Source organism: Triticum dicoccoides, chromosome 3A, assembly GCF_002162155.2.
Source record: "Triticum dicoccoides isolate Atlit2015 ecotype Zavitan chromosome 3A, WEW_v2.0, whole genome shotgun sequence".
Taxonomy (NCBI): domain Eukaryota; kingdom Viridiplantae; phylum Streptophyta; class Magnoliopsida; order Poales; family Poaceae; genus Triticum; species Triticum dicoccoides.
In genome coordinates, this window is record NC_041384.1 from 689,175,341 (window position 1) to 689,188,923 (window position 13,583).

Genomic DNA, 13,583 nt, shown 5'->3' on the forward strand with positions numbered 1-13,583 from the left:
CACCGGTGTCCGCCGCCTCCGCCGCGATCCGCCATTCCGCCGTCGCCCAAGGTCGCCGCCGGCGCCGCCCAACCGACCCGCGTCGCCCGCGCGCCCCCGTCGACGCCGGCCGAGGTGGCCGCCCCGCCCGGCCACCGCTTCGGCCGCGGCGCCCCTCGCCGGCCCCTCGCCGTCCGGCCGTTCTCCTCCATCTCCGGCGAAGCTCCGGCCAACCTCGTAACCCGTGCACCCGGATCTGGATCTCGATCCAAATATCTCGGGTTGACTTTTGCCCGAAACCCTAATATTTTGGCTATGTTCATTGCATCGTAACTCCTCATCCGTAGCTCCGTTTTGGGCATATAGCATATCAAAATGTTAGACTCGGAGAGTACATCATTTCATCTCATTGCATCATTTTCATTTGAGTTCATCTTGATGCCCGAAATGCTGTTAGAAGAGTGCTACTTGAGATAATTGTCAGATCTGCTGCTCCATTTAGATATTTGTCATTTTTGCCATGATTAATGTGTGCATGATGTGCCCTTGAGCTCTACATATGTTTTGTTAAGGGTTTTGCCATCTTTCTAGAGGTGCAACCCATGTATTTTTGTGATGTGTGTGGTGACTAGCACGAGCTTGCAAAGTGAGGCATTTGCTAATGCTGATTTCAGGGACTTAGGATTTCCACTAAGTCCTTGAGCTGGTTATCTCATATGGCCATATGTTCATGTTGTTTCCTAGTGATCCGTGCCTCTTTTGAGGATGATCAATAAGGATGTTTTGTTAATCTTGTAGTGCTCTATCCATCCATGCCTTTGTTTGCAATTATGGAGCACCCTAGCTTGAGTCAATCGAGCTCTACTTTTGTCATTTCGTGAATCTGGGCAGATTGTCTACTTGTTAGCGATTTTGCCGATGATGTTGTAGTTGATCCGTGCATGCCATGATATTGTTCTTGTCATGTCTAGTTTGTATTTTGTGTATTCTTGATGGGTGCATGCTTAGATTGTCATGACTTGCTCTATAGTGAATGCATCGAGCTCGTAAACATGCCTACTTGATATCTGTTTCAGCATGCCCCAGTTTTCACTAAGTCTGTGATCTGATTATGTTTTTGCCATGTTCACATGCTTGCAATTGTATTTTCTGATCCCTTTTGGCTCAAGGTCACTAAGGGACTTTTGTTAAGCTCTTTGAGTAGCTCCATTCCATGCTTTATTTTGCCATGTTCAGGTCCTGTAGCCTATAGTTTTCATGCTCCGAAGAGTGCTATCTGATCTGAAATTCCAGACAAGTGTTAATTTCACTAAGTCTGAGATCTATTTGTCAAATGCATTTTTGCCATGCTTGTTTGAACCTGTTAATGGATGAATTGGCCGTAGCTCAGTGCTAGACTTTTGTTAAGCTTCATGAATGCATCCCTGCCATGTATTTTTATGCCATGTTTGGGTGCTATAGCATGTTCATCTTATTGCATTAAATGGCTACTTGCTGTAAATCGCAGAACGTGGTCATATTTGAATTGCTTGCCATTTCCAAACCGTAACTCCGATTCCGGCGTTCTTTATATCGTTTTCAAGCTATTTCATCTCATCTTTCCAGTGGCACACTTGGTTTTCGAAGTTGAGGCCAGGTTCATGCATCCCTTGTCAAATCTTGCATATGCATCCCGCATCGCATCCCGCATAGCATACCATCCTTGCATCATATTGTTTGAGCTTTGCACGTGGTTGATTGTGTCCTTGTTGTTTGTTTGTCTTGTTTGGGTAGAGCCGGGAGACGAGTTCGCTAACGAGGAGCCCGTTGAGTTTGCTTTCGAGGATCCAGTCAACTCTGACAACTTTGCAGGCAAGATGATCATACCCTCAAAATCACTACTATCTTTGCTTTGCTAGATGCTCGCTCTTTTGCTATGCCTATGCTACGATGCCTACCACTTGCTTATCATGCCTCCCAAATTGCCATGTCAAACCTCTAACCCACCATGTCCTAGCAAACCGTTGATTGGCTATGTTACCGCTTTGCTCAGCCCCTCTTATAGTGTTGCTAGTTGCAGGTGAAGATTGGAGACCGTTCCTTGTTGGAACATTATTTACTTGTTGGGATATCATTATATTGCCATGTTATCTTAATGCATCTATATACTTGGTAAAGGGTGGAAGGCTCGGCCTCTCGCCTAGTGTTTTGTTCCACTCTTGCCGCCCTAGTTTCCGTCATATCGGTGTTATGTTCCTGGATTTTGCGTTCCTTACGCGGTTGGGTTATAGTGGGAACCCCTTGATAGTTCGCCTTGATTAAAGCTTCTCCAGCAATGCCCAACCTTGGTTTTACCATTTGCCACCTAGCCTCTTTTCCCTAGGGTTTCCGGAGCCCGAGGGTCGTCTTATTTTAAGCCCCCCCTGGGCCAGTGCTCCTCTGAGTGTTGGTCCAAACTAGAGTCCCGTGCAGCGCCCCCTCGGGGAAACTCGGGGTTTGGTTTTAGTTGTATGGAGCGCTCATCTGAGTGTGCCCTGAGAACGAGATATGTGCAGCTCCTATCGGGATTTGTCGGCACATTCGGGCGGTGTTGCTGGATTTGTTTTAACCTGTCGAAGTGTCTTGAAGAACCGAGATACCGAGTCTGATCAGAACATCTCGGGAGGAGGTCTATTCCTTCGTTGACCGTGAGAGCTTGTCATGGGCTAAGTTGGGACTCCCCTGCAGGGATTTGAACTTTCGAAAGTTGTGCCCGCGGTTATGGGCAGATGGGAATTTGTTAATGTCCGGTTGTAGATAACTTGAACCTTAACTTAATTAAAATGAATCAACAGTGTGAGTTACCGTGATGGTCTCTTCTCGGCGGAGTCCGGGAAGTGAACACGGTGTTGGAGTAATGCTTGCCGCAGGTTGCCCTCTAGTTATTCGTTCGCGCTCTGCCTTCTCTTCTCGCTCTCTTTTGCGAATAGGTTAGCCACCATATATGCTAGTCGCTTGCTGCAGCTCTACATTTTACCTTGCCTTACCTATTAAGCTTAAATAGTCTTGATCGCAAGGGTGCGAGATTGCTGAGTCCCTGTGGCTCACAGATTACTATTAAACCAGATGCAGGGCCTGATGATTCCGCTCCAGGTGACGCGCTTGAGCTCAAGTGGGAGTTCGACGAGGACTCTCAACGATACTACTTGTCTTTTCCGGATGATTAGTAGTGGTGCCCAGTTGGGGGTGATCGGGACCGTGTCGCATGTTGGGTTATCTTTTATTTTGGCGCCGTAGTCGGGCCATGAGTGTTTGAATGTTGTAATGCTATTTATGTACTTGATTGACGTGGCGAGTGTAAGCCAACTATGTTATCTCCCCTTTTATTATCTATATTACATGGGATGTTGTGAAGATTGCCTAACTTGCGACATATGCCTTCAATGCGATTATGTCTTTAAGTCGTGTCTCGACACGTGGGAGCTATAGTCGCATCGAGGGTGTTACAAGTTGGTATCAGAGCCTTCCCCGACCTTAGGAGCCCCATTGCTTGATCGTTTTAGCAGCCGAGTTATGTCTAGAAAAATGTTTGAGTCATTTAGGAATTATATATCGGAGAGTTTAGGAATTCTTTTTACTTCCCAGTCTCCTCATCGCTCTGGTAAGGCATCCTGACATAGAGTTTTGACTCTTCTCTTCTCAAATTTCACAAAAAAAATTTAGGATCACGCGGGTATCTTGGAATCGTTCCGATGGTTTTATGACGAGAACATTGTCTTGGTGCCTCCTGTCAGGGGTTTTGTGGAAGTGTCCCGGGGAGTTGAGCTTCGAGGTGTTGTCGTCATAATTTTATCGTTGCAGTTCTGGAATACCTGAGTTTAGTACGCCGACATCGAAAATCTCTTTTATGCAATTCGTTGGTGAGATAACCTCGACGCCACCCAGTACTGGGGCGGGAGTTCAGGAGTATCGCCATAACTTGTATAACGGATGCTTTTCGAAGGTTGAGGTAGATGGTTTCCGAAGTTTTTCTCGGTTATGTGTTGAAGGATGGATACAGCTGGATGTAGGATTTGCTAGATTTGGGTGAGACATTATGCTTCCCCTGTATCCCCAACACCTGATTGCATAACCGGAAAGGTTCGGGAGTTTCATAGGTGGGAATTCTTGTAGCTCTAGTTCTTCTTCCACGGATATTTGGTTTGAGATTGGGATTTCTTACCGATTATTCGTTCTTTGATTCGTACCTTGTTGATTTATTTCTCTACCTAAATTCTAAGTGGCTTCTCAATTTATGGATATGTGACCATTTCAAGAGGAATGCATTCGTTCATTTTGTTCGGATGTGAAGACTATATGTTGCAATTTTCATTCCGATGGATTCAGCTTCATTTTATCTGTCAATGTGCTAACGGTGGTCAACCTCTTCAGGATGGCTCCCGCTAAGAGCACCAATCAGAATCAGAATCAAGATCCGCCACCACCTCCACCTCCTCCGGAGGCATGGCAAGCTGTGATGGCCGTAACCAATGCAAACACACAGTTGATCATGCAAATTCTTCAAGAGCGCAATCAAGGCAACCAAGGCAACAATCAGAATCACTTTGGTACACTCAACCAGTTCCTTGCTAACGGGCCAAAGACTTTCAGCAATTGTGTTGAGGCAACTGATGCTGACGATTGGCTCGTGGATCTGTGCAAGCATTTCGAGTGCAGTAACGTCAGGCCTAAGGACTTCGTCAAGTTCGCTTCCTTCCAACTCAAAGATCAAGCTGCAGAATGGTTCCAGCAGTACAAGGACTCCAGAGGTGGACGTGCGATTGCCTGGGATGAATTCCGTCAAGATTTCAGAGCTCACCATATCCCTCAGAGCATGGTTGAAAGCAAGCGTGAGGAATTCCGCAACCTGAAGCAAGGCTCTTTGTCTGTCTATGACTATAACAAGTTGTTTCAGAAGCTCGCCCGCTTTGCCAAGTAGGATGTCCCTGATGAGAAGAGCATGATATACCAGTTCAGGGGTGGTCTCAGAGAAGAAATTCAGCTAGCTCTTGTTCTCTTTGAGCCCTTGAGGTATGATGAGTTCTACAACATGGCATTGAAGCAAGAGGCCGCTCAACTGAGGTGTGATGCTTCCAAGAAGTGAGTCAGAGATGCTACTCATTCTTCCTCTACTCAAGTGGCCAAGCAGCAAAAGTATTGGCTTCCTCCTCCTCCGTTCTGTCAGCCGTATCAGCAGAAGAGCAAAGGTGGCAGTGGATCTTCCCACCCACCAAACCCTATCTTTCAGAACAAGACTTCGTCTCAAGCTCCAAGATCAAGTGCTCGGTACCACCGTTCGCTTTCAGAGGTCACGTGCAACAAGTGCCAACAGAAGGGTCACTATGCCAACAAATGCTTGAATCAGAGGCGTCTCCCTCCTCCTCCTCCTCTTGTGAGATTGGTAAGTACAGTTGTGGTCAAGCATAACCCCAAGCACGCCAAGGTCAACTTGATGAACGCAGCTCAGGCAGATGATTCGTCAGATGTCATCATGGGTAACCTTCCTGTTAACGATATTCCTGCAAAGGTTCTTTTTGACACTAGTGCATCGCATTGTTTCATTTCCAAACCTTTTGCATCTAAGTATGAGTGCGATTATCAGTATCTGCAAAGTTCCTTGCAAATTGTGTCACCGGGCAAGCAGATGATAGCTAATACCTGCGTCCTGGATGTTACTATTACGTTGGGCGACTACAAATTTCTAGCTTCTCCTATTGTTCTGGGAAACTCGGATATTTATCTTATTCTCGGAATGGATTGGCTTTCTAAGCACAAGGCGCATCTTGATTGTGCAGCCAGGAAGATTCAATTGACTCATTCGTCTGAGGATGTAATTGTCTTTGCCGCTCGTGATGATACCATCCGTCTATTTTCTCTCAATGAGAAGGGTGAACTGGATGCTATCTCGCAAATTCCAGTCGTTTGCGAATATCAAGACGTCTTTCCAGAAGAGCTTCCAGGAATGCCTCCGCACCGGCCAGTTGAATTCGTCATTGATCTTGAGCCTGGTATGGAACCTGTGTGCAAGCGTCCTTACAAGCTCGGACCTAAAGAGTTGAAGGAGCTGAAGAAGCAACTCGATATTCAAGAGAGAATGGGTCTCATCCGGCCTAGTTCTTCTCCGTGGGGTTGTGGTGTTCTTTTTGTGAAGAAGAAGGATGGAACGGACCAACTTTGTGTTGATTACCGTCCATTGAACAAGAAGACCATCAAGAACAAATACCCACTTCCCAACATCAATGAGCTGTTCGAACAACTCAAAGGTGCCCAAGTATTCTCCAAGCTTGATCTCCGTATGGGTTATCATCAGATTCGAATCCGTGAGCAAGATATTCCCAAGACGGCTTTCAGGACAAGCTATGGTTCATATGAATACACTGTCATGTCTTTTGGCCTCGTCAACGCTCCTCCAACTTTCTCTCGCATGATGAACTTCATCTTCAACGCCTACACCAATGACTTCGTTATGGTCTATCTTGACGACATTCTGGTTTTCTCGAAGAACAAGAAAGATCATGCCAAGCACTTGCGTTTGGTGCTTGATAAGCTGAGGGAACACCAGTTCTATGCCAAGTTCTCCAAGTGCGAATTTTGGCTTGATAAGGTTCTTTATCTTGGTCATATCATCTCTGCCAAGGGCATTGCGGTGAATCCTGAGAAGGTGTCTGCAACTGTGAATTGGGAACCTCCTCAGAACGTGAAGCAACTCCGTAGTTTCCTCGTTCTCGCAAGCTATTGTCAAAGATTCGTTGAAAACTTTTCTAAGATCGCGAAGCCTCTCTCAAATCTTCTCCAGAAGCACGTCAAGTACGTTTGGTCTCCGGAGTGTGACATTGCTTTCAACACTTTGAAAGAGAAATTGATCACTGCTCCAGTTCTCACTCCGCCTGATGAATCCAAGCCATACGAAGTCTTTTGTGATGCCTCTCTCCAAGGTCTTGGCGCGGTGTTGATACAAGAGAAGAAAGTTGTTGCTTATACCTCTCGCCAGTTGAAGCCCAATGAGAAGAACTACCCCACTCATGATCTCGAGTTGGCGGCAGTTGTGCATGCTCTTTTGACTTGGAGACATCTCTTATTGGGAAGAAAAGTGGACATCTTCACTGACCACAAGAGTCTCAAGTACATCTTCACTCAGCCTAATCTCAACCTCAGGCAAACTCGATGGGTCGAAATGATTCAAGAGTATAATCCGAGTATCGAGTATACTCCAGACAAGGCCAATGTGATTGTTGACGCATTGAGCAGGAAGGCTTATTGCAACAGTCTGATTCTCAAGCCTTATCAACCCGAGCTTTGTGAAGCTTTCCGCAAACTTAATCTGCAAGTTGTTCCTCAAGGTTTCCTCGCCAACCTTCAAGTCTCTCCTACCTTGGAAGACTAGATTCACCAAGCTCAGCTTCTTGATGCTATGGTGAAAAAGGTGAAGATTGGGATTGCCAAGAGTCAACCCAAGTACAAGTGCTACTGCCTTGATGACAAGGATACTCCTTCTTCGAGGATCGTATTGTTGTGCCCAAAGGTGATCTTCGTAAAGTGATCATGAATGAGGCTCACAATTCTCTCCTCTCCATCCACCCTGGGAGCACGAAGATGTATCAGGACCTCAAGCAGGCTTATTGGTGGACTCGAATGAAGCGCGAGATTGCTCAATTCGTGAATGAGTGTGATGTCTGCAGAAGAGTGAAGGCAGAACACCAAAGGCCAGCTAGTCTCCTCCAACCTCTTGCCATTCCAGAATGGAAGTTTGACCACATTGAGATGGACTTCGTGACTGGGTTTCCAAAGTCCAAGCATGGCAATGATGTTATATTCGTTGTCATCGACAAACTCACCAAAGTGGCTCACTTTCTGCCTATCAAAGAGTCAATCACTGCAGCTCAATTGGCGGAACTCTATACCTCTCGAATTGTCTCTCTGCACGGTATTCCATAAGTGATCTCTTCAGACCGTGGCAGCATCTTTACCTCCAAGTTTTGGGATTCTTTTCAGAAGGCCATGGGCACCAACATCCGCTTCAGCACAGCTTTCCATCCTTAAACTAGCGGTCAAGTCGAGCGTGTCAATCAGATTCTTGAAGATATGCTCAGGGCTTGTGTGATCTCCTTCGGCATGAAGTGGGAGGATTGTCTTCCTTATGCTGAATTCTCCTACAACAACAGTTTTCAAGCAAGTTCGGGCAAGGCCCCATTTGAAATTCTGTATGGCAGGAAGTTCCGTACCCCTCTCAACTGGTCCGAAACCGGTGAACATCAGCTTCTCGGTAATGACTTAATCACAGAGGCAGAGGAAATGTGCAAAGTCATTCGAGATAACCTCAAAGCAGCCCAATCCCGCCAGAAGAGCTACTATGATAGTAAGCACCGTGATTTGGCTTTCGAGATCGGAGATCATGTTTACCTCCGCGTCTCTCCAATGAAAGGTACTCGTCACTTTGGTATTAAAAGGAAGCTTGCCCCCAGATACGTGGGACCTTTCAAGATTGTCAGCAAGAGAGGCGATCTCGCCTATCAACGCAAGCTTCCTTCAAACTTTGCAAATGTTCATGACGTGTTCCATGTCTCTCAGCTCCGAAAGTGCTTCAAGACTCCTGACCGCATCGTCAACTTCGAGGACATTGAGCTCCAAGAAGATCTCTCCTATCGTGAGCACCCAGTTGCTATTCTTGAAGAGACTGAACGCAATACTCGCAACAAGTCAATCAAATTCCTAAAAGTCAAGTGGTCACACCATTCCGACCGTGAAGCTACCTGAGAACGCGAGGATCACCTCCGTTCTGAGTACCCGGCGTTCTTTCAGTCCTAGATCTCGGGATGAGATCCTTTCGTAGTGGTGGAGTGTTGTAACACCCCGGATGTAATTTACCCAATATGTACTCCAACTCTTGCCGTTTCCGGCCTTAAGTTATTTTATTTTCTCAGGTTCGGGTTTTTGTCTCCGTGTGTTGTTGTCGTTGTCATGCATCTCATATCATGTCATCATGTGCATTGCATTTGCATACGTGTTCATCTCATGCATTCGAGCATTTTCCCTGTTGTCCGTTTTGCATTCCGGCGCTTCGTTCTCCTCCGGTGGTCAATTCTACCTTTCTTTCGTGTGTGGGGATTAAACATTTCCAGATTGGGCCAAGACTTGCCAAGCGTCCTTGGTTTACTACCGGTAGACCGCCTGTCAAGTTTCGTACCATTTGGACTTCGTTTGATGCTCCAATGGTTAACCGAGGGACCGAAAAGGCCTCGTGTGTGTTGCAGCCCAACACCCCTCCAAGTTGGCCCAAAACCCACCAAGACCCTCTCCATCATCTAGAGCGTTCGATCACGATCGCGTGGCCGAAAACCGCACCTCATTTGGACTTTCCTAGCTTCCTCTATGCCTATATATAGATCCCCACATTTCAAATCCCGGGCGAAACCCTAAAATCCCAGATCCGCCGCTGGACAAAAACTCGTCGGGCCGGACACGTCCGACCCGCGCCTCCGCCGCCACTTGTCGCCTTCCGGTTCGCCGCCGCCTCCACCTACCGCGTCGGCCCGGAGAGCCCGTGGGAGGCCCTCCCGGCCCGGAGCCGCGCCGCCCGCGCCCGCCTCCATCTCCCCGCGCTCCGGCCGCCGCCCGCCACCGGCGTCCGCCGCCTCCGCCACGATCCACCGTACCGCCGTCGCCCAAGGTCGCCGCCGGCGCCGCCCGACCGACCCGCGCCGCCCGCGCGCCCCCGTCGACGCCGGCCGCCCCGCCCGGCCACCTCTTCGGCCGCGGCGCCCCTCGCCGGCCCCTCGCCGTCCGGCCTTCTCCTCCATCTCCGGCGAAGCTCCGGCCAAGCTCGTAACCCGTGCACCCGGATCTGGATCTAGATCCAAATATCTCGGGTTGACTTTTGCCCGAAACCCTAATATTTTGGCTATGTTCATTGCATCGTAACTCCTCATCCGTAGCTCCGTTTTGGGCATATAGCATATCAAAATGTTTGTCTCAGAGAGTACATCATTTCATCTCATTGCATCATTTTAATTTGAGTTCATCTTGATGCCTGAAATGCTGTTAGAAGAGTGCTACTTGAGATAATTGTCAGATCTGCTGCTCCATTTAGATATTTGTCATTTTTGCCATGATTAATGTGTGCATGATATGCCCTTGAGCTCTACATATGTTTTGTTAAGGGTTTTGCCATCTTTCCAGAGGTGCAACCCATGTATTTTTGTGATGTGTGTGGTGACTAGCACGAGCTTGCAAAGTGAGGCATTTGCTAATGCTGATTTCAGGGACTTAGCACTTCCACTAAGTCCTTGAGCTGGTTATCTCATATGGCCATATGTTCATGTTGTTTCCTAGTGATCCGTGCCTCTTTTGAGGATGATTAGTAAGGATGTTTTGTTAATCTTGTAGTGCTCTATCCATCCATGCCTTTGTTTGCAATTATGGAGCACCCTAGCTTGAGTCAATCGAGCTCTAGTTTTGTCATTTCGTGAATCTGGGCAGATTGTTACTTGTTAGCGATTTTGCCGATGATGTTGTAGTTGATCCGTGCATGCCAAGATATTGTTCTTGCCATGTCTAGCTTGTATTTTGTGTATTCTTGATGGATGCATGCTTAGATTGTCATGACTTTCTCTATAGTGAGTGCATCGAGCTCGTAAACATGCCTACTTGATATCTGTTTCAGCATGCTCCAGTTTTCACTAAGTTTGTGATCTGATTATGTTTTTGCCATGTTCACATGTTTGCAATTGTATTTTCTGATCCCTTTTGGCTCAAGGTCACTAAGGGACTTTTGTTAAGCTCTTTGAGTAGCTCCATTCCATGCTTTATTTTGCCATGTTCAGGTCCTGTAGCCTATAGTTTTCATACTTCGAAGAGTGCTATCTGATCTGAAATTTCAGACAAGTGTTAATTTCACTAAGTCTGAGATCTATTTGTCAAATGCATTTTTGCCATGCTTGTTTGAACCTGTTAATGGATGAATTGGCCGTAGCTCAGTGCTAGACTTTTGTTAAGCTTCATGGATGCATCCCTGCCATGTATTTTTATGCCATGTTTGGGTGCTGTAGCATGTTCATCTCATTGCATTTAGATGGATACTTGCTGTAAATCGCAGAACGTTGTCATATTTGAATTGCTTGCCATTTTCAAACCGTAACTCCGATTCCGGCGTTCTTTATATCGTTTTCAAGCTATTTCATCTCATCTTTCCAGTGGCACACTTGGTTTTCAAAGTTGAGGCCAGGTTCATGCATCCCTTGTCAAATCTTGCATATGCATCCCGCATCGCATCCCGCATAGCATACCATCCTTGCATCATATTGTTTGAGCTTTGCACGTGGTTGATTGTGTCCTTGTTGTTTGTTTGTCTTGTTTGGGTAGAGCCGGGAGACGAGTTCGCTAACGAGGAGCCCGTTGAGTTTGCTTTCGAGGATCCAGTCAACTCTGACAACTTTGCAGGCAAGATGATCATACCCTCGAAATCACTACTATCTTTGCTTTGCTAGATGCTCGCTCTTTTGCTATGCCTATGCTACGATGCCTACCACTTGCTTATCATGCCTCCCAAATTGCCATGTCAAACCTCTAACCCACCATGTCCTAGCAAACCGTTGATTGGCTATGTTACCGCTTTGCTCAGCCCCTCTTATAGTGTTGCTAGTTGCAGGTGAAGATTGGAGACCGTTCCTTGTTGGAACATTATTTACTTGTTGGGATATCATTATATTGCCATGTTATCTTAATGCATCTATATACTTGGTAAAGGGTGGAAGGCTCGGCCTCTCGCCTAGTGTTTTGTTCCACTCTTGCCGCCCTAGTTTCCGTCATATCGGTGTTATGTTCCTGGATTTTGCGTTCCTTACGCGGTTGGGTTATAGTGGGAACCCCTTGATAGTTCGCCTTGATTAAAGCTTCTCCAGCAATGCCCAACCTTGGTTTTACCATTTGCCACCTAGCCTCTTTTCCCTAGGGTTTCCGGAGCCCGAGGGTCGTCTTATTTTAAGCCCCCCCTGGGCCAGTGCTCCTCTGAGTGTTGGTCCAAACTAGAGTCCCGTGCAGCGCCCCCTCGGGGAAACTCGGGGTTTGGTTTTAGTTGTATGGAGCGCTCATCTGAGTGTGCCCTGAGAACGAGATATGTGCAGCTCCTATCGGGATTTGTCGGCACATTCGGGCGGTGTTGCTGGATTTGTTTTAACCTGTTGAAGTGTCTTGAAGAACCGAGATACCGAGTCTGATCGGAACGTCTCGGGAGGAGGTCTATTCCTTCGTTGACCGTGAGAGCTTGTCATGGGCTAAGTTGGGACTCCCCTACAGGGATTTGAACTTTTGAAAGCCGTGCACGCGGTTATGGGCAGATGGGAATTTTTTAATGTCCGGTTGTAGATAACTTGAACATTAACTTAATTAAAATGAATCAACAGTGTGAGTTACCGTGATGGTCTCTTCTCGACGGAGTCCGGGAAGTGAACACGGTGTTGGAGTAATGCTTGCCGCAGGTTGCCCTCTAGTTATTCGTTCGCGCTCTGCCTTCTCTTCTCGCTCTCTTTTGCGAACAAGTTAGCCACCATATATGCTAGTCGCTTGCTGCAGCTCCACATTTTACCTTGCCTTACCTATTAAGCTTAAATAGTCTTGATCGCGAGGGTGCGAGATTGCTGAGTCCCTGTGGCTCACAGATTACTATTAAACCAGATGTAGGGCATGATGATTCCGCTCCAGGTGACGCGCTTGAGCTCAAGTGGGAGTTCGACGAGGACTCTCAACGATACTACGTGTCTTTTCCTGATGATCAGTAGTGGTGCCCAGTTGGGGGTGATCGGGACCGTGTCGCATGTTGGGTTATCTTTTATTTTGGCGCCGTAGTCGGGCAATGAGTGTTTGAATGTTGTAATGCTATTTATGTACTTGATTGACGTGGCGAGTGTAAGCCAACTATGTTATCTCCCCTTTTATTATCTATATTACATGGGATGTTGTGAAGATTGCCTAACTTGCGACATATGCCTTCAATGCGATTATGTCTCTAAGTCGTGCCTCGACACGTGGGAGCTATAGTCGCATCGAGGGTGTTATAGCTATCCAGGGAGGTGCGCCCCTGGCCTATATAACACGCAACAGCGCCCCCATGATGGGTAAGACGCTTTCGCCTATTCGCACATGGTATACAGAGCCTCCTCTTCCAAAGCCTAGCTGCTCCATAGTCCCAAGCCATGTCTTCCTCCAGCGCCGCCCCAAGCAATCTCGGTCAGGTCACGGAGAAGCTCTCCCGGACGAACTATGTCCAGTGGCGAACTCAGGTTACGCCGCAGCTAAGGGGAGCTGGGCTCTTCGGCTACGTCGACGGAACGATGCCGGAACCCACCCGCCTCCTCGTCACCAAGGACAAGGACGGCAAGGAGTCATCTGAGCTCAACTCTCTCCATCCCATCTGGGCTACCTCCTCAACAACCTTTCCAAGGAAGTGCTGATCACGGTGACCATGGTCACCACCGTGCACGCCCTCTGGGTGGCGCTTGTAGGCATGTTTTCTTCTCAATCTTTGAGCCGTGTAAACAATATTCGCACTGCCTTGATCAATGCACAGAAGGGCACCCAATCGGTTGCTGCATACTACACTCATATGCGTGGCC